The 19,131-nt window shown below is 37.1% G+C and overlaps 1 long non-coding RNA gene and 1 pseudogene across 1 annotated transcript; one reads left to right on the forward strand and one right to left on the reverse strand.

Moving 5' to 3' along the window:
* Positions 1 to 13,219, reverse strand: part of LOC121523165 — a 32,247-nt pseudogene extending 19,028 nt beyond the window's left edge.
* A 1,889-nt stretch (positions 13,220 to 15,108) lies between these two features.
* On the forward strand, positions 15,109 to 16,041 carry LOC121524541. The gene is made up of 4 exons (XR_005993129.1): positions 15,109 to 15,149; positions 15,240 to 15,294; positions 15,374 to 15,425; positions 15,711 to 16,041. It is a non-coding gene; the product is annotated as an uncharacterized LOC121524541 (long non-coding RNA).
* Positions 16,042 to 19,131: the final 3,090 nt, after the last annotated feature.

The following is a 19,131-nucleotide window of genomic DNA, read 5'->3' on the forward strand; positions in this document are numbered from 1 at the left end:
TCAAAATTTCTTATACACTTTCAATGTAACCCACTGGAAAGGGCTCCACGACCGACTTTTAGGTCCTGAACCATCAGTTGAGAACCACTGGTCTACAGTGCTGTTTTAAAACTCAGATAATTTAGTTTAGTCCCACAGATTCTTGATAACAACTCTACAACAGAGATGTGTGAAAACACTTGGTTATTAACACTTGGCATTGATCATGAAAATAAAAACATACAGTACCTCCACTTTGGTTTAAGCGACGCATCATGATGTCAATATTAGCTTTGAAAAAGTACTGATGGTCCAGACACGCTGCAGAATACCACTCCAGGTTTTGTGGATTGTCCTTGAAGAATTCTTTATTCCAGTCATGTTTGGGAACTGCTGTGTCGGTTTTGCTGTTACAGTGTCCACACTGAACTCCATCAACCATCCCTACTCCCACAAACTCTGGAAACTCTTGAACTCCATAAGATGCAGTGAAGACATATGTGAGGGAATGTTTCACTGTAAGAGAAAAGATGATTTTAGTTTTAAGTTGATGGTCGGTAGAAGAGCAAAAAACATGGTATAACTGGTATAACTGCTGCTATAGTACAGGTGCATGCAAGCTAATCACTACACTGGTGGTAGCCATTGCTAACAGCTTAAGTACAACTAAAACTCGCCTGTAGCTCCCGCCTCATTCTCCTCAAATAACACTGATTGGTCAAAACAGTTTTCATTAGGCAAAAATGTGGACTGGAACTTTTCAAGATGGATTTGCCCTGATAACAGGCATGGCAAATCCATCTGAGTAGCAAGGTTAACGGAAACCAGGAGATGAAAGATAAGAAACTGTTCATTTTTTTTTTTTTTTTTTGTGATTCCCTTTTAATAATGATCTGAATGAGAGCCTTCAGGGAATGTTTTTTCCCATCTTTTTCTTTCCTTTTCTGAAATGGTAGTTGAGGAAACACTTGTGTCTGGATTTTGGATTTCTTATTTTGAAATAACGAGCTGTTTGCTGTAAAATACAGTAACTGGTAATATTAAGATTTACACAGACAAAACAAGCTTAGAATATCTAATTTTATATTTAATTAATCTGGAATAGGTCTATATGAATGTTTCCCTTCTCGAATTATATTACAAAAAAAAAAAGAACTTTTTTCAAGTATTCCATTTTTAGTGGATTATTTCAAACTACAACCCTTTTGTATTGTTTAATTAATTAATTAATTATTTTAAGTTTTAGTTGATCTTGGACAATGCTATTACATCTGCTAAAGCACTATGGTGTCAAAAAGAGTGCTGACAGAAAAAAATACACATATCATGATCCCATAAATGTGGGTTTGTGATAAAATGTAAGTGTCTCTACTTGGAGGACTGAAAATACGGTCACCCCATCTTGCCCCCGCCCCCACAAAAAAACATCACCAGAACACACAATTCAGTCTGGCATTTCTACAGGCATCCCAGATAGTTGCAGTCAGCCACATACAAAGTTTTAACCCAGTCTCGCTGTGCCGTAAGCCTTTTACGTATCATTTTTATAACGCTGTTTGAACCTCTTCCTGCAGGTTATAACTTATTTGCCAACTAGATTATTCTACTAGGGAGGCCTAGAGGCTTTGGTCAGTTGTTGAAAGTTGACTTGAAGGTATCCCAGCAGTTTGAAGAGGACGGTCATTGATATTTGTATATATATATATATATATATATATATATATATATATATATATATATATAAAGTCACAGACTATGCGTTCTTAGCCCCTCAGCACTTATTACTTACTTACTACAGGTTTTTGCAGATAAAAACGAACAGCAAATAAGCATATCAATACAGTCTTACCTGTCGATGCAACATAAAATAAAAAAGGCAACACAAAGTCCTCGTTTTTTTTTTTTTTAACGTTAGTAGGCCCTGGGCTTTAGAGCTGCAGTCACCGTTTGGCTAATGTCCCTCACTCTAAAAGGTGTGTCTACAGCCCAGGTACTCACTATCAACTGTGAATCAGTAATAAATGTTGGTTCAAAGGCTGTATTTACTGGCATCAAATAACAAAGTCTTTAGTAACATAAATACAAAAGCCACAGTTAATACAAATAGAACAAAGACAGCTGCAGAGCTTCTACTAATATTTCCCCTACACATGTTTAGGTACAGAGTCAGGTGTACACTGTTACATTTTTAGTCAATTCAGACATGAATTTTGAGACTTGAGTCAGGCTAACTTTGGCCTGATCTGTGTCATGTGTCCTCCCATGTACAGGGGGACGTGAAGGTCAACCATGGCCTGATCAGCTGCTCCAGATTGGTCAGATGGATTTCATGTCGAATATTTTAGTCATGTGAGTGTACAACACAAGAGTAGAACCACAAGTATGTTCCTAAACTTAGGGACATTTTCTACTTTGTGAATAGCCTCTTTAATCTCTCTGGCAATGGTAGCATCTCTGTTTTCTTATTTTTGAAATTAAAACCAAAGCTACGGAGTGGTTTTCAAGCTTTTTGATGGGGTAACTGTTTGTTTAGAAACTTTCAAACACAGCTCACTATACTGTCTGATGAACCTAACTGGTTTAGGTGATGTTTGCTAATTTAGTACAGTATCTACTGAACAGTTACAAACCAGCTGGCTTTAATAACTGTCCACTGATGGTTTCAAATCAGAGAAAGAAGCAGAGCCTTCAGATTCATTAAACTGACTTTATTGAAGGAAAACAGAAAATTAACTGATTAACAATGAGCATTTGTATGCTAAGTTTCATCCTTATCATTAATACAGATGTTTAAAAAGTCAGCATAGAAAATCTCACTGTTAGCTTTAGTTAAAAACAAAACAGACATCTGTCACAATTAACAAACCCACTGGTATTACCCTGTGACATTTCCTTAATGAATTTTTTTTTTTCTTTTTTAGATTTATTTTTGAGCATTTTTGTGCCTTTATTGGATAGAGGAGGACAGTGGATAGAGTCGGAAACAGGCTCAAGAGTAGGGGAGAGACATGCGGTAAAGGGCCTCAGGCCAGATTCAAACCCCGGCTGCCCGCGTACATGGGCAGCGCCTTTAACCACTAGGCCACCTGCTCCCCAATTTCCTTAATGAATTTTAATTAGCTGAAAATTACTTTCAAAATAAAGCCTAGCTCAGTCTGAGTAACGGATAGTATAAAGAAAACTAATTACAAACAGCAACACAAATAAGACAAACCATAATAATAAAAAAAACTAAGTGTGATAAGAATTAAGATGTTTGAAAGAAAACAGACTGATAAATTAAAGAGTCGTCATATTATGTCCTTTATCTATTATCTTACAATAAAATGTTCCTTCCTTTAAGACAGCTCATTTCTAAAAACAGTTTTTTATTTTCATAAATGTCTCTCCCTTTAAGAGCAGTGTTTTTATCAATAACCTGCTGGTGTCCAGCACAATAACACACCTGTTTAATCTGAGGAGGAAATAAACAGGTAAATATAAGACTGACCTCTGGTGGAAATACTTCACATTAACGTGAGCTCTGTTAGTCCTCCAGTAGAGGCTAAACAGCCTCAGTACAATAAAAGCTTGTGCTTTGATTTTATTCACAAAATGACCCTCCATGAAGTCAGGGGGAGTAGTACCGACTCCTCACATAGTGGAGTTCAGCGCCAACTCTGTGTTTTCCTGTCCCCCTATGAAGACAAACAGCAAATAAAGACATTTTAGTCGTACTTGTCAGCATTAAGCACAGAGCTGGACACATGTCCATTATTCTGTTTTTTTGTTTCAGATAATGTCATTTCAAAGCAAAGACATAGAGCCGTCTGTTCTGTGGTGAACTTTACGAATAACAAGCCAAAATGGCCAAGGTGCTTTTATTGTGAAATGTTGTTTTATCTGCATGCAGTGTTACCAGTTTGGGAGGTTCTCTGATTGGTTTGAAGTGTGACGCAATATTTTAGTATTAAAAGAGACTATTACTTTAATAACTCAACAGCACTGAAGAAACATATTGTAAACATATTCATTTAAAACAAATAAAATTTTCTCTGACGGTGGTGACACTAATCTGACTGTGGTGACAGTGGCCTCATTACAACATACAATTCTGAAATGTATACCACTCAAGTCAATGGCTTCTTGCTGAACAACTTTATTTAACTATTTGGTCCAGAAAATAACAATCCTTAGCATTGTGATAAACATTTCTCAAGGAATATAAGGTACAATGAAGCAATATCATTATTAAGTACCCCATCCCCATATAATCAAATATCAAATCATCATAGTAAAAAATAAAGTCATTACCAGTAGGAATAATGTAAAATGCATCACTGACATCATCTTAAACTGTCATCTAGTACCCCCTACTCATAAAATAATAAGCTGCATTATATTCTTCTGTAAACTTACAGTGTCAGATTTGGTTAAATGTTGTTGTTGCATAGCCTAAAAGGGATATTGTATACTATGTGCTATGTAGGTAGGTAGTAGATGCACTATGTGCATCCCAAATGACGTAAGCCAAATGATCATGGCATAATAGTGAAGTGAGAGAGGGAAGGCACACCTCATCCCCTAGGGTGGACGATATGGACGAAATATTGGAGGAATTACATAAATAAAGATAAAAAGAGGTTAATGAAACATTACAGATCATATTGGTATTTAATGTGATCAACAATTATACTCTAGCCTCCATTTAGGACCATTTGGAGGTTTTTGTCACCACCGTCAGACAGAAAACCTGACGGAGGTGACGTCTGATGGTGGGTGACAAAAAAAATACTCTTTCACATGATGTGCATGAGTTGTTCACATTAGCCATCTTGTTTTCCCTCTGTTGCTAGCTACTTCAGACCTCTTCTTAAAAAGTAAACATTTATGTCATAATCTATTCAAATATGTTTTATACAGAAGAGACGGTGTTGACATGTTATGGTTGTGACAGTAGCAGTGTCCAAAAATATGAACAAGTTTAAGAGAAAATATCAAACTTACAGAAGCTTGAGTGATCTTGAAGCATGCAGTAGAGCTGAAGGTTTGAAAATGGGGTCCTCAGGAATGTAGTTGACCCTGTAGTTGCCTGATTTTATTGCTTTTTATAAATATCTGATGGTGGTGACGAATATGTGGGACACATTTTGAGCAACCACAAAATAATAGTAAATATCGTTAAAAACTCACTGTTTTTAGTTTTTAATACATATTATAATTTACTTTGTCATGTGGTAAAGATATTATTCAATTCAATTATTACTTTTTGTTTTTTTAATCAAGTTGAAATGATTATCTCCTATCCGAGGACAACTGATTTTGTAGGCAATGGGCCAACATATAATCATTAAATTAATAAAAAAATTAAAATAAACCTATAAAAGAACCTCAAATATCTGCAAAGGATCACCTGATTATAACCTTGATTCCTTTTATTCATGAAAATGTTTTTAATTTCCAACAGAATTAGCACTTTTCTTAGTGGGACATGTTTTATCCAAATTCCCAAGAATCAGTGTTTTTAATTATGTGGGGGGGGGATTCTTGTACATTTAAAAACATGAGCAGACATTAAAAAAAAAATTATTTATATATTATTTGTGTGATTTATTATAATGATCTGTTTTTGTGTCACTTGTCAGTACTTGTCAATACTGCACATATTCAGAAACCAAACAATACTGTTGGTTTAATGTTTTAATGAATTTTCAAATACTAGAAATAAAACAGCAGAAAGTTTCCTGTCTTTAAACTTTTATTATTTATAGCTCTGGCTCTTAACTGGTGGGTCAGGACCAGGGCTGGGCAATTCATTTAAAGTCAGATTAAATGACAGTATGTCCTGCAATGTTAAAATCACAGTAGGTGCAATATTTCTTTTAACTTAATTTCTAAGAAAATATCAGTTTGATATTGTTTTTAAAATTGCTGCTGAGATTTTATGCTCTACACATCTTGCAAACCTCAAAGTGTCAATTTCTTTTTCAGAATAGTTTGCAAAAAATCCTGATTTCCTTTTTTTGTAGATTTGTTTGTCAATGAAAATGAGAATGATACAAAAATTATCATTCCTTCAACACAACTTCTATTGAATTTGCAATATAAGTTAAAATAATCACAAAGAGGCTTTTTCCCAAAAACAATTAGAACTAGTTTACAATATTCAATAATGAATATTGTTTTGCCTTATAATATTGATAATTTCTTAATTGCATTTGTCAGAAAGGAATGTAAGATGAATTTAGGAAAAAACATTCAAATTAGATTTTATTCCCTTAATCATACAGCTGTAGTCAGGACCCAAAAGTGGGTCACAGACCTCTTTCCAGTGTGTTGTGATTGTGTACCAATAAAAAAAAGTGTCATACAGTTGATGTACAGAAGCCCTAAGTGGACACACAGTAAATTCAAATGTGTATTTTTTAGGTTTGCCTTTGATGATGAGTAAATTTCAGTATTTTTCTCAAGATTTCCTCTCATTTATCTCCTTTTCGTTACACAACAAAGCTGTTTTTCCCAAGATAAGGAGAAAATTCCTCAAAAATGTCCCAAATTTCCATGTTGGAAAATGGAGTAAAATAAGATGACACACCCTTCAAATCAAGGGAAACCAGTTGGCCAGTGATCGTGGCTCTTATGGAAACAACATGAAGACTGTGTTTGTGTTACTCTCTCTTTTTCATCTTGGAACTTCAGGTAAGATTGTATTTTGAAGCTCCATCTTATTTTCTGTCAATCTTGTCGATTTCAAATTCTGTTGGCTATTATTTCATGTTGTTAAGTGTGCAACTCTTTAAATTATTATCTCACTTTAACTTTTCAAGACACTCAACATTTTAAGTCCATTACATTACACTGAAAAACGTGTTGACAGCTGTGAGAGTATAGTTTGCAGGGACTCGTTAATTTTCTCTTCAACCTTTATGTAACCAGTAGAGGACATTTTGTGATCTCTATCATACAGGTGAAAGTGAAAATACAAACTAGTTCTGACAGTTTCAAATCAGTCTGAGTATTCCATGCAGAGGGACAGCGACACTGAATGCTCTTTTCCCTGTTCAGGCCTAACATGAGGAATTAGCAAAAAAAATGTGCCACAAGAATGCAAGGCACAGTGGTTTGAAGTTTTTTTAAGAAAACTTCATAAATAAGAATGAACTAAGCCAAGAAGAGCTTTGGAAATCTGACAGTGTGTTTACCTGTACGCTCAAAGAATGCAGATTTAATAGAGAAAATACAAAAAAGCTGCAAATGGTGGCAAAGAATTGCTAAAAAGAAGCAAAGAAATAGAAAAATAAGGGAAAAAGCAGTTAAAAAGTAGTGAAAAGGGGAAAAAATATTGCAAAAGGAGACTAAACATGCAAAAAGGTTCAACACAATACTACAAAAATGTGCAACATGTGGCAACGGTGAAAATATGCCAATACAAAAAATGAGCAAAAAGTTGCAAAAATTTGGGTTGAAAATTTTTTTTAAAAGTGTCATTGATGGGTGAAAGTGAAAAAAATGACCAAAAGGAAAACAAAAATTAAAAAGAAAAAAAAAATAAATACAAAAATGGGTGATAGAGGCAAAGAATTGTCTTCAATGGATGATGAGTGACAATCAATAGGATAAAGGTGGCAGAAAAGTGGAAAAAATGGATGAAAGGTGGGAAAAGATGAACAAATGCAGCAACAAAGTGTCATTAATGGGTGAAAAGGGACAAAAATGGTTAAAGAACGCTAAAATGAAGAATGCATTGATTACATTACAGATACAATAGGGTCCTCGTTCCGAGGTCGGTGCTCAGGCCCTAATAAATAATCTCAACTGAGGAGGGCTAGTTCTCTGGGTTTTCAGGGGTCCAGACAGCACTGTGAGCAGGCCTGATCATGACATCTCTATTTCAGGTTCATTCCAGTACATCTCTACTGAAAAAGCAGCAAGGCTGACAGAGCTGAACAAAGCAGCTGCTGAAAAGTCATCCTGACATCTCTCTGTACAAGCACAAGCATGCTCTGAGCGTGTTCACTGCACTTGACTTAAACATAAACTTTCACAGGAAAAAGTGCTAATATTCACTTTCAAATTCAACTCCAGACAGACAAGTTTGTTTGTGTCTAGGGATGTAACAATATAAAGATTTCATATAATGGTTATTGTGACCAAAATGATCACCGTTATCATTATTATCATAGTATTGTTGAAATGTGCTCAAAATGTTCAAAAAGTACTTGTACACACACTGAAATCATTTAACCAAGTTAAAAAATTGAGGACAGCTTTGCTGGTGGGAATTTTGACACCAAATAATGGCTGAATCTAAAATAACACGCTCAAAGAACTATACTGAGTATGAAAAATCTCTACTTAAACAAATTGTGGGAAATAATGCTGTTATTGAAATTAAAGGCCATACTGCTGCTATTGAACATAAGAAGAGGAGTGCTTGGGCTGCCATTTGCAGTGAATTCAATGCAAATGAAAATGTAACCACAAGAGTGGTACAGCAACTGCAGGTGAGACATGTCTATTATGATCTCTATATCAAATATGTCATATAGTTTTATGACATTTTTTATATTAAATGATATCTGCCTTCATAGACTCTGTGGAAGAACCTGAAATTAGATTTGAAAAAAAAGGAATGCAGAGGCCAGAAGAAAGAGATTTACAACTGGTGGTGGACACCCACCAAGTAAAGGCAAGACCGATGAATTGGCTGACTTGTTGACTGGAATAATAGAGGACCAGCAACCTCTGGATGGCATACCAGATGATGACCATTTGGACAGTGGACATGAAGAACTGAGCACAAATGGTAAATACACAATAGAAAGTAAATTAGTTACCTCCCTCTGTACAGATTATTCCACTGTCTATGTCTATCTTTATTTATATTTCTCTCTTGGGATCATGTGAGTTTTGTATCTAACAGTGTTCTTTTCTCAGGGGAAATTATTCTAACCCTGGTGGAAGAGCCAGCGCACAGTGACTGTGCACCCTCCACATCTGGTATGGCATCCCAGAGAAAAGATGCTGTCACCACCTTCCAGCAGAGACCAAAAAGGATGTCAATGCATGAAAAGTTAGCCTTAGAATTTCATGAGCAGAAAATGAAATATCTGAAAGAAGAACATGACATGAAAATGAGAATTCTACAGGTCGAATCAGATATGAAATTAGAAGAGAGAGCTGTTCAAAGAAAGATGCATGAGACGGCTATGTAATGTAATGTAATGAAATATATTGTGAAATAAAATTTTTCTCACTTGACGAGTGTGAGTATTATAGTCACCACAACCTACATTTTAGAACAGCCTTGGTTGAGTTTCTCATTTAATTTTTCAGCACACTATATATGTTGCACACAACAAACACTATTAAAGGCAAAAACAAATCATAATCAATAAATTCCATGGTTAAATGTATCTTTTTTCTAACTGAAGTGCTGCAATGTGAAAGCAGCTCTGAGTGCAAGTCCTCGGTGGTTATTTTCTGCCACCAGCATGGGCACATCTGGATCATTCTGGTCTTCCATTGGAGGGTCAGGACAATTATGCTGCTTCAGGTAGTTGTGCAGCACAGCTGTTGCAATGATCACCTTGCAGCATCTTCTTGGCTCAAAACAAAAGTGTATTGCGTAAACACTGGAATCGATTTTTCCAAACTCCAAACATATGCTCAACCATCCCTCTAGTGCGAATATGGGCTCTGTTTTATCTTTGCTGCTCAGTTGTTGTGGGATGTGGCCAAGGCGTGAATAAATAGGAACTCTGAGCATATCCACTATCACCAAGTAGTAGTCCACTATGTTGCCCTCTCTCAAACTGAGCATACAATGAAGAGTTATGAAAAATCCTTGAATCATGTGTTGCTCCTTTCCAATGGGAAACAATGTTTGAAAACTCTAAATTGGGAGTACATACAGCTTGGACATTGATGGAAAACCAGTTCTTACAGTTCCTGTACTCCTCAGCATCAGGAGTTGATGGACACTTGATTTCAACATGACATCCATCTATACAGCCAATCACTCCCGGGAAGTTCCCATATTTGTAGAATCGCACTTTATAGTTGGCTTGCTCAGCAATATCAGGGAACTTGATGTACAAAATTCTCAGTTCACAAATGGCACTGCAGACACTGTGAACTATTCTACACACTGTTGCTTCACTGACACCACACAAATCACCAGTTTCACAATGAAAGGTTCCAGATGCCAAGAATCTCAAAGTGATCAGAACTTGGAGAGAACTGGGTACAGGCCTTCCTCTTTGAGACATGGAGGAAATTCTAGGATCAAGTAAAGTAATAATCTCCAGTACATCTTCTTTGTACATACGGAAGCGGTCTCGGAAAGTTATTTCATCAAACTGATTCAATGGATTACTCCTATCCACAAGTATTTGGCTGGCCTCTGTAGCAAATATTGGTCTTCATTTAGATATTCCAAGTACTCCATGCTCCCAAACAATCTGTGCTCCCTTTCACAAACATTACTAAGCCGAAGTTAAACCTGCCTTTTTGCAGTTTAGTCCTAGAGTAGCTCTAATCCACCCTCTTGCAATTGGCTTTGTTTATTCTAGAACAAACTAAATCTATGACTATTTTAAGATAAGTCGGTGCAAGTGACTTTAAGTGAAGTCGGCTCAAACAGCATTTTAGTCTGGGACTAGGCTTAAGTCTTGTCTGTGAAACCGGGCCCTAGTCTTACAGATCTAAGAAAAACTGGTACAGAAAGAACACTTTCACTGTTTCATGTACCTTTGTGTACAATCTCTCTCTCTCTCGCCATGTTTACAAACTACGCACGCACACCAGAGTCTCAGAGAGCGCTGCGCCTTCTTCTTCTATGGTGTTTATGGTGTTTAACGGCAGCTGGCATCCATGAAGTTGCATTACTGCCACAGAGCGCTGCAGCTTCTACAGGAATTGAGCAGTATCACCGTGAGTTTTCAAAGTGCGGTAATCGAACACGGTTTTAACGGTAATTAAAATTTGAAACGGTAATACTAACCGTCTCGAATTTTACCACGGTTTATAGTGATATCGGTTATCGTTACATCCCTAATATGTGTGTTAACCCTTTTACTCCTAGCGCTGTTGAAGCACACTTTACATGACCATAATTGCATGACAGTTTGTGCTATCGGAAAAATTCAAAGTTTCTGAAAGCTAAGAAACTGTGCTTTACAGCCAGGCAGTTATTTCTGTAATTTCCCCTTTTCCCACTAGTATTCTAGCATAAAGTTCCCCCGTTTTTGTGTTTCTTCATTTTAAACTGTTAAAACACTTAACAGTAAGCAGTATGTAAATAACTGCCATATATTAAAAGTTCAAAGCATTGTGGAAAAATGGGCAAAAGCATGTACTCACAGGACATTTTCTGGGCCTTTTATGATTAAAATAAGTAAAGAGCCCAGAAACTCAGTTTTAATTTAAACAGTTAAAAAAAAAAACATTTTTTAAAAATGCAGTACATTGTACACAACTTCCAGATATTAAGGTACTCTAGAATAATGGGCAAAAGCACTTACAAGACATCTTCTGTGCCATTTATAGTTAAAATAAGAACATGTCCAGAGGCTCAGGAGTTAAATGGTTGAATAAAAAAACATTACTTTTTCTATTTAGACTAAAAGTAAACGTATGATGTTAGATCTTTTAAAGGAGGACACGTGAAACAGTATAAAAAATATGAACAAAAGTGAATATTCAACATTTAACAGCATATATGTGTACTAAGAATCCCAGATAATGATTTTGAAAACTCTAAATACATATTAGACCAATAAATAAAAAATAATTTGCTTTTTAATGTGTCTGACAGTGTTGACAAAAACCAAGTAATATCTGGAAAAATACCTATTTTAAAACACAAGTACAAAATGAGGAGGTTGCAATGGTACATTGGTGAACAGCCAAGATTTTGGTCTATAATGATATACCTTCAGATTTTGTAATTTATTTAACTTTGTATTTTCAAAATTAAAACCTATTTTATCCAAATTCCCAAAAATCAGTGAAAAATCAAACATTCTAGCTTTATTGATCCTGAGTTTTTGAGGCTGATGTCAAAGTTGATCCTTTTAGACATTCAAACATTTTAATTTGGTGACAAAAATCCAAACTGAGCGCTGACACTTCTGCGCAGGAATAAACTCGTGACTGCCCTCTGGTGGACAAACTGGAATGAACACAGCGCTTCTCAATGATTTTACACGATTTACAAATCCAACAACATCATTGCATAGACCAAAATCTCCTCACCAAGCTGATGTCAGCAGATCTATCTGTGTAGATCTACTAAACGCTCTGATATTTGACATCAATCACATTTAATAGCTGCTGTGTGATGAGATCTGACCAAACCAAAACAACATTCACAAAGATCAGGATAATCTAAACACTGTCTATTTAAAAATTGAGCAATGTTTGCGCAGATATTTGAGTTTAAAACAAGATGAAATTTAATGGCTGTGGGTTTTTATTACCATTATAGACAAATCGAAACCAAAAAAGAAGGATTCGCATACATCTAAATAACTATCAGGATCAAAATCAATAAATTAAACTGTCATTAACGACGTAAAGGACTAATCTAAATGCTCTATTCAAAGTTTGGGAGCAGAAAAGCTTTATTTGAAAGCATTCCCTCCATATCTCCTCATATATCTAAACATGTCTGCTATGTAGGCCTACACTGTAGTTCTGCTCTTATTTTGACATTAATGCTCCTAATAATATGAACTGGACAGAAACAGGCTCATTACTTGGGTTGTCTTTGGAAAAGAAAAGAAAAATACACTTTTTAGAGCCCGTCAAAGACTCTTCTAACTACGAGGTGGAATGACACAAACAGTCAGGATTTAATGACTTGAAATCAAATGTTCACTTTGAACAATCCAACAATCTTCTTTAAGTCCTGAAACTAAACATCAAATGATATTAAATGTAGCTCAAATGTACGGAGACCGGTAGGTGACATGAAGGTTTTTTTTTCAATATGCACGATACTAAATCGCACGTGCGTATTTAAAAAACACAACAAACACGTTCATGTCACCTCCCGGGCTCCGTACAAATGTTCCGTCTACAAAGACATGAAACATTTCTGTCTCTACGATAAATGGACTTGACTGAATGTGAACTCACCTGCCGCTGTGTCATGTAGGAATAATCCCAGGAGAGTCAAAAACATCACAGTTTTCATTCTGACCCGCGGCTTCTTCAACTTTGACCAACTAAACTCAGTCTCACTATGTGTGCTTCCTCCTCGAGTTCAAACGCTGAAATGAGGTGAAGAAAGAAAGGAGGCGCTGACGTCACCCTCTGCCTCAGCCTGAGCATCAACGTCCCGGCATCTAGGTGGAACTGACTGAAACAGGTTTTCAGCGATGTGTGAGTAGGCACAGCCTGAGACATGCAAGACTTTATTGTGTTTTCTCTTTGCATAGAAAAGTGTTCAATCTTCATCTGGGATTAAAAAACAGTCCTAATCCAAACAGAAACAACAAACAACAATCTTTAGTGTAGTTTCATAGATGTTCTAGTGACTCAATGTGGTGAGGAGCTCTCCTCAGTGTTTAAACCTGCAGATGATGTGCAGCAGCACTGTTGAGCTCATCGTGGTCTGTGAGGATTCAAAATACATCCATGCACAGTCCCAGAGGTCGCGTTAACTGAATATTCTCCGTCACTGACGTTTTTTTTTTTTTTTTGAAGGATGACGAGGAATTATGAAGGCTTTCCGTCATTTTGACGGGCTTGAATGATGAGGATGAACCTGCATTTCACCCCCCCATACACACACACACACACACACAGATGCACCTTTTCCCTTTTTGCACAGATGGACTATCAAGGAGGTTATTTAATCTATTATAAATCTTGTAGCCAGTGGGCTCTCTCACTGACCTTGACACCATAGATTTGTAAAAGCGCGTTGGTCTTTGTGCTGACAGCACTGAGAGGCTGCTGCAGGTGTCTCAGTACACAGGTCAGCATGCAGAGTGTTAAGGCCTTTGCACAGTGAGCCCGTTTCATGTTGTTCTAATCATGTCTGCACACTGATGCCGAAATTGTCGTTTTATTCGTTCCATTTTTTTCGGAACAGGTTCGATTTTATGCGAAATTTCATATCAGTCCAAGGTGGCTGATGATTCAAAACAGTTCCTGCTGCTTCCACCTCGCGTGCTCACCACTGAAACCTCACTTTACACCAGAGTTTGTTCATTGATCATGTGGATAACAACCATGGAAGTATAACAGAGAGATGAGTGAATGTTGATTCAGATCAGCGCCTGTTGCTTTATGCTCTCTCGCTCGCTCACCACCTCCAGACCCCCCCCCCCGTTTTCTGAAACTTCACTTTATCCTCCATAGTTTTCCCGTGTATTATGTGGATATCAGCCATGAAAATATAACAGATGAAGGCATATATTTGTAGCCTGCTGACGGGTCATAACAGAAACAGAATTAAAAAGTTGTTCTCCATCTCTCCAGCTTGTCTCTGCGCTATGACGCATGAGCGTGTGTTGTATGAAGCTCTGTGTCAGGATGGATCCAGCAGGATTTTAAAGGAGTGACAGAGACACAGGCTCGCAGGATGAAACTATTTCCCACATTCTACAAATTTTCACAGTCAAACGGACCTAATTGAGTGTGCAAGGTCAGAGTGTGTGACGTTTTCTCCGGATTAGACTCCTGTGGAGCAGACCAATGCGCACAGCTCCATCCTGCTGCGGGACACCTGTCCGTCTGTTACCGGTGGGTTGAAGTTTTACTGACCCTCAGAGAGACAATCATAGCATCTTACAGGCACAATGACATTAAAATACAACGAAAATGAATCACAATGATGCCGAAATTACTCTGTTGACAAAAAAATATATGTCCGCTGGAAGATTAGCCTGCTGTTCTATCTATTCTATTTCATTTATTCATTTTTAATGGAGTTCAGATAAATCAGGCCTATATTTGTATTATAGGTGGCTATAATCCCCAAATATACTGTAGCCTATTTATCCATATGTAGCAGAGAGAATCTGGGTGCAGAGGCTGTGATCCCTACAGCCTCTTTCAAAAGTAGTTCAACTCCTCCCCCTCTAAATTGGCAGAGCCTATTTAAGCCACCTGTGGCGTGATAGCTTCCTCTTTTCCCTTTGTCTTTGCCTGGTGGCTGCCGCATGGCCGGATCTGAGGTAGGAACTGTGGCCTTGATCATTTTAGTCTGTTGTTTAACTTGAGTTGAAAGCTTTTAATCATTAGTCAAATTGTGTTTGTTTAAATAGTTTCCTTCCTGTCTGCGCACTTTTACCTGGTCATCTTGGTGTCCACTGAATCAAGGTTTGTCAACTTCTAGAACATTGTTGAACACATTCTAATTGTTTCAATGGAAGTTAACATTTGTATCTGTCCTCTGTAGTGGTGTAAAGCTGGATCAGCGGACAGCTGGGTAAATGTAGCTACCTGTGCAGGTATGACTAGCTGCATATGGTCGATGGGAAGTGTCTGAGATGATTACACTTATTACGTTTTTATGACAGTGTAATGATTCTGTTTTTATATTTTAGATCAGCTGCCGTTTTGTCTTTAGTTTTGTATTCTGTTTGGTCCTTAGGTTAGGGTTTTGCTTTATTCTCTTGTGTAAGCATTTTCACTGAATTGTTATTGAAATAAACCTTTTTTTTTTAGCTGAACCAACTGGTTTTACGTAGTTTTAACTTTCTTTTGTGTAACTTTTTCTTTCTTGTCCCCTACAGTGCAGTGGTTGCTGGCTAGCGGTGGAGGCTAGGCACTCTGGGTGGTTCCCTGCACCTTTTTGTTGTAGTGATAGGTGCACTGGGACACAGTAGTCTGTACCTGTTTGCCGTATTTGCAGTGAGTTCACGTGTGGTGGGTAAGTGCACTCCTGGGACGCTTCCTTTGGTAGACTGCCTCCCTCTTGCTAGCTTCCACTTATTCCCCCTACCCTTTTTGTTAGTTTTCATCTTTTTACCTGGAAGTGTTTTATTAATTAAAGACTAATTGTTAAAATAATAAATTGTAATAAAATTGATATGTCTGTTCCATGAATTTTGACTTGAAATTCATTGCCCATCACTAACTCCTTTTTCTTTCCAGACACTTCCAGTTACAGTAATATATATTTGCATTTAAACTTATAAATAAACTTTGATTTGCTTTTTGAACCACGTCTTTGTCTTCTTGTAGCGTTGAATCTGTGTTTGCCTCTTATCTTTAGAACTGGGTAAAAAAAACTCCTTGGGTGAGTCTCTAGGTGGCGTTGTCTGGCTTGTATTGGTACACATTTGTTATAGCCCTTATTCCTTCTTTGCCACACATACAAATTACTATCAACATCTTGTCTATTTGTCACTATCGGTTAAAGTAAATGTTTCCTCTGCTGCAGGTTCAGAAGGGTCTTCACTTGCTGTCACAACTTAATAAAGAAATCCGTCTGGGTCAGGGAGACCTTCACGTCCTACCTCTGCAGAAGGAGGTGTCCCATATAAAGATCAATGACACAAACATACCAGAGCAACCCTTTAAAGAGCAACCAACACATAATATTAAAGTTCATGTTATATTACTTTTACAGCTAAATTAATGCAGTCTTTATAAACAGAATCTAAATCTAATTTAAATAAATCCATTACATACATTTAAAACATTAAGAACCAGGTCTTTAACTCAGCATAATGAAGAATTATGATGTAATATGGTATTGTGTTCTGTTTGAGTCAAATGCATGTTGGAAGGAGCATTTAAAACCTTAATCTAGTGCTGATGTCATATAGTGTAGTCTGCTCATCTATATTACAGATTAGTGAATCTACATGCTGTGCATATCTTGTGATTGTGATATAAATACATGTTGCAGCAGACACTAAACAAAACATATACACTAACACCAAACTTTTAGCAAAGAAGAAAAGCATAAAGTGATTAATTTCTATTTTATGTATTAAATAATGACAGTGGAGGGGTTAGGATGTAGGGGTGCCTGTATGAGAGAAAGAAAAATACCAAATAATAAAAAAAATGAGGTTCGTTCCTTTCAAAGATTGTTGCTCCAATCACCTTGGTCAAATATTTCCAAATTAAGGAAGACAGAGCAGGATTTTTACAATACTGTGAGAATTTGAATGGCAATGGGTGTCTTCTGCAGGGACAAAAACCTTAACAAGGAAGGAACCAGGATCCTGAGTAAAAGCTTGTCCTCTGAAGGAATGATACGGTGGACCACAACATTCTTTGAAATAGACTGTGTAGTGTTATTAGCATCTCTTGCACTGTTTTTAACTGGTTTGAGTGCTGTCACACTGACAGACAGTTTTATGTGAATCTCGGAGATCGCTCATCTACATTTAATGAAATGAGATGCAGTGTTCCCCAAGGCTCAATTTTAGGCCCTACTCTCTTTAACCTTTACATGTGACCTCTAGGGAATGTCATCAGGAGGCACAGCATCAATTTCAACAGCTTAGGGTGCTGATACTCAGCTTTATGTTGCCATGTCTCCTGATGACACACGGCCATTTGATGCCCTTTTCAACTGTATTTTAGATACTAAATCACGGATGGCAGATCATTTTTTACAGCTCAACCTGGACAAAACTTTTGTCAGGTTTTTCCAAGGTGTTGGAAACACTCCTCTGAGATTTTGGTCCATATTGACTTGATGGGATCACACTGCAGATTTGTCGGCTGCACATCCATGATGTGAATCTCCTGTTCCACCACATCCCAAAGGTGTGTCTACATGCCTAAAGGTATTGAGTTGCTGCCATGTGATTGGCTTATTAGCTATTTGTGTTAAGTTATTGAACAAGTGTACCTGAAATAACCAGTCTGAGCATCCTGGATGGTTTTGGACAGCTTTCCAGTTGGTTTTGGAAAAACTGCTTATACCTCCAGGAGGGTAGACTGAGCAGCTGCTTCTCCAGGACCTTGTTCCTGCGCTCCAGCTCATGCACTTAAGCCAGAAGACACCTGAAGCACAGGATCTTCAGGACGCTGATGTTCGATCCCAGGTCGTCACACAGCACTGATGCAAAATGTGCAAAAATTTGAAAGAAGGGTAGCTAAACAGTGGCAAAAAAGTCAAACATGGGGGAAAAGTGGCAATAAATGGCAAAAAGGTGGGAAAAAAGGCTAAAACAGTAAAAAAAAAAAAAAAAGGCAAATTGGATCAAAGTTTGCAAAAGCAAAAGGCAACAAAAAGTGTCAAAATGCTTGAAAAGTGTCAATAAAGGGCAGAAGGATTTCAAAAATGAGCAAAAAGCAGTGGAAATCAGGGAAAAGTGTAGGAGAGTGGCATAAATAGGGCAAATGTGTCAAAAAAGCAAAAAGAACAAAGGCAAAAAAAGAACATAAAAAGAGCAAAGGGGTGGCATAAAGCAAAACATGTGCAACAAGCACTAAAAAACAGCAAAAAACAGCAAAAGGAGGCTAAAACAGGAAAAAAGTTTTAAAATGTGATGCAGAAATTGTGTAAAAAATTGCAAAAATGGATTAAAACATGCACAAACAGGATACAGGTAGCAGAACCTGTTCCCAGTGTGGTCAGATACACGATGAAGAGTTTAAAGGTTTATTGAACTCCTTTGACAACTTGGCATGGTTCCATGTGTAAAGATGCTGAAATCAACACAATAGCTTAACTTCCTCCTTATCCTTGGATACTTATAGTCATGGACGAAAACATTGGCCCCCCTGGAATTTTTCCAGAAAATACACAATTTCTCCCAGAAAGTGTTGCAATTACAAATGTTTTTGGTATCCACACGTTTATTTCCTTTATGTACATTGGAAAAACAAAAAATCAGAAGAAAAAAGACAAAATTGACATAATTTTACACAAAACTCAAAAAATGGGCTGGACAAAATTGTTGGCACCCTTTTAAAACTGTGGGTAAATCATTTTATTTCAAGCATGTGATGCTCATTTAAACTCACCTGTGGCAGTAACAGGTGTTGGCAATCTAGAAATCACACCTGACGCCAGTTAGAATGTCTAAAAGTTGACTCAACCTTTGTGTTGTGTGCCTGTGTGCGTCACACCAAGCATGGAGAAGAGAAAGAGGAGCCGAGAACTGTCTGAGGACTTAAGAAGCAAAATTGTGGAAAAATATGAACAGTCTCAAGGTTTCAAGACCATCTCCAGAGATCTTGAAATTC

This window comes from Cheilinus undulatus, linkage group 16, assembly GCF_018320785.1.
Source record: "Cheilinus undulatus linkage group 16, ASM1832078v1, whole genome shotgun sequence".
NCBI classification, from domain to species: Eukaryota; Metazoa; Chordata; class Actinopteri; order Labriformes; family Labridae; genus Cheilinus; species Cheilinus undulatus.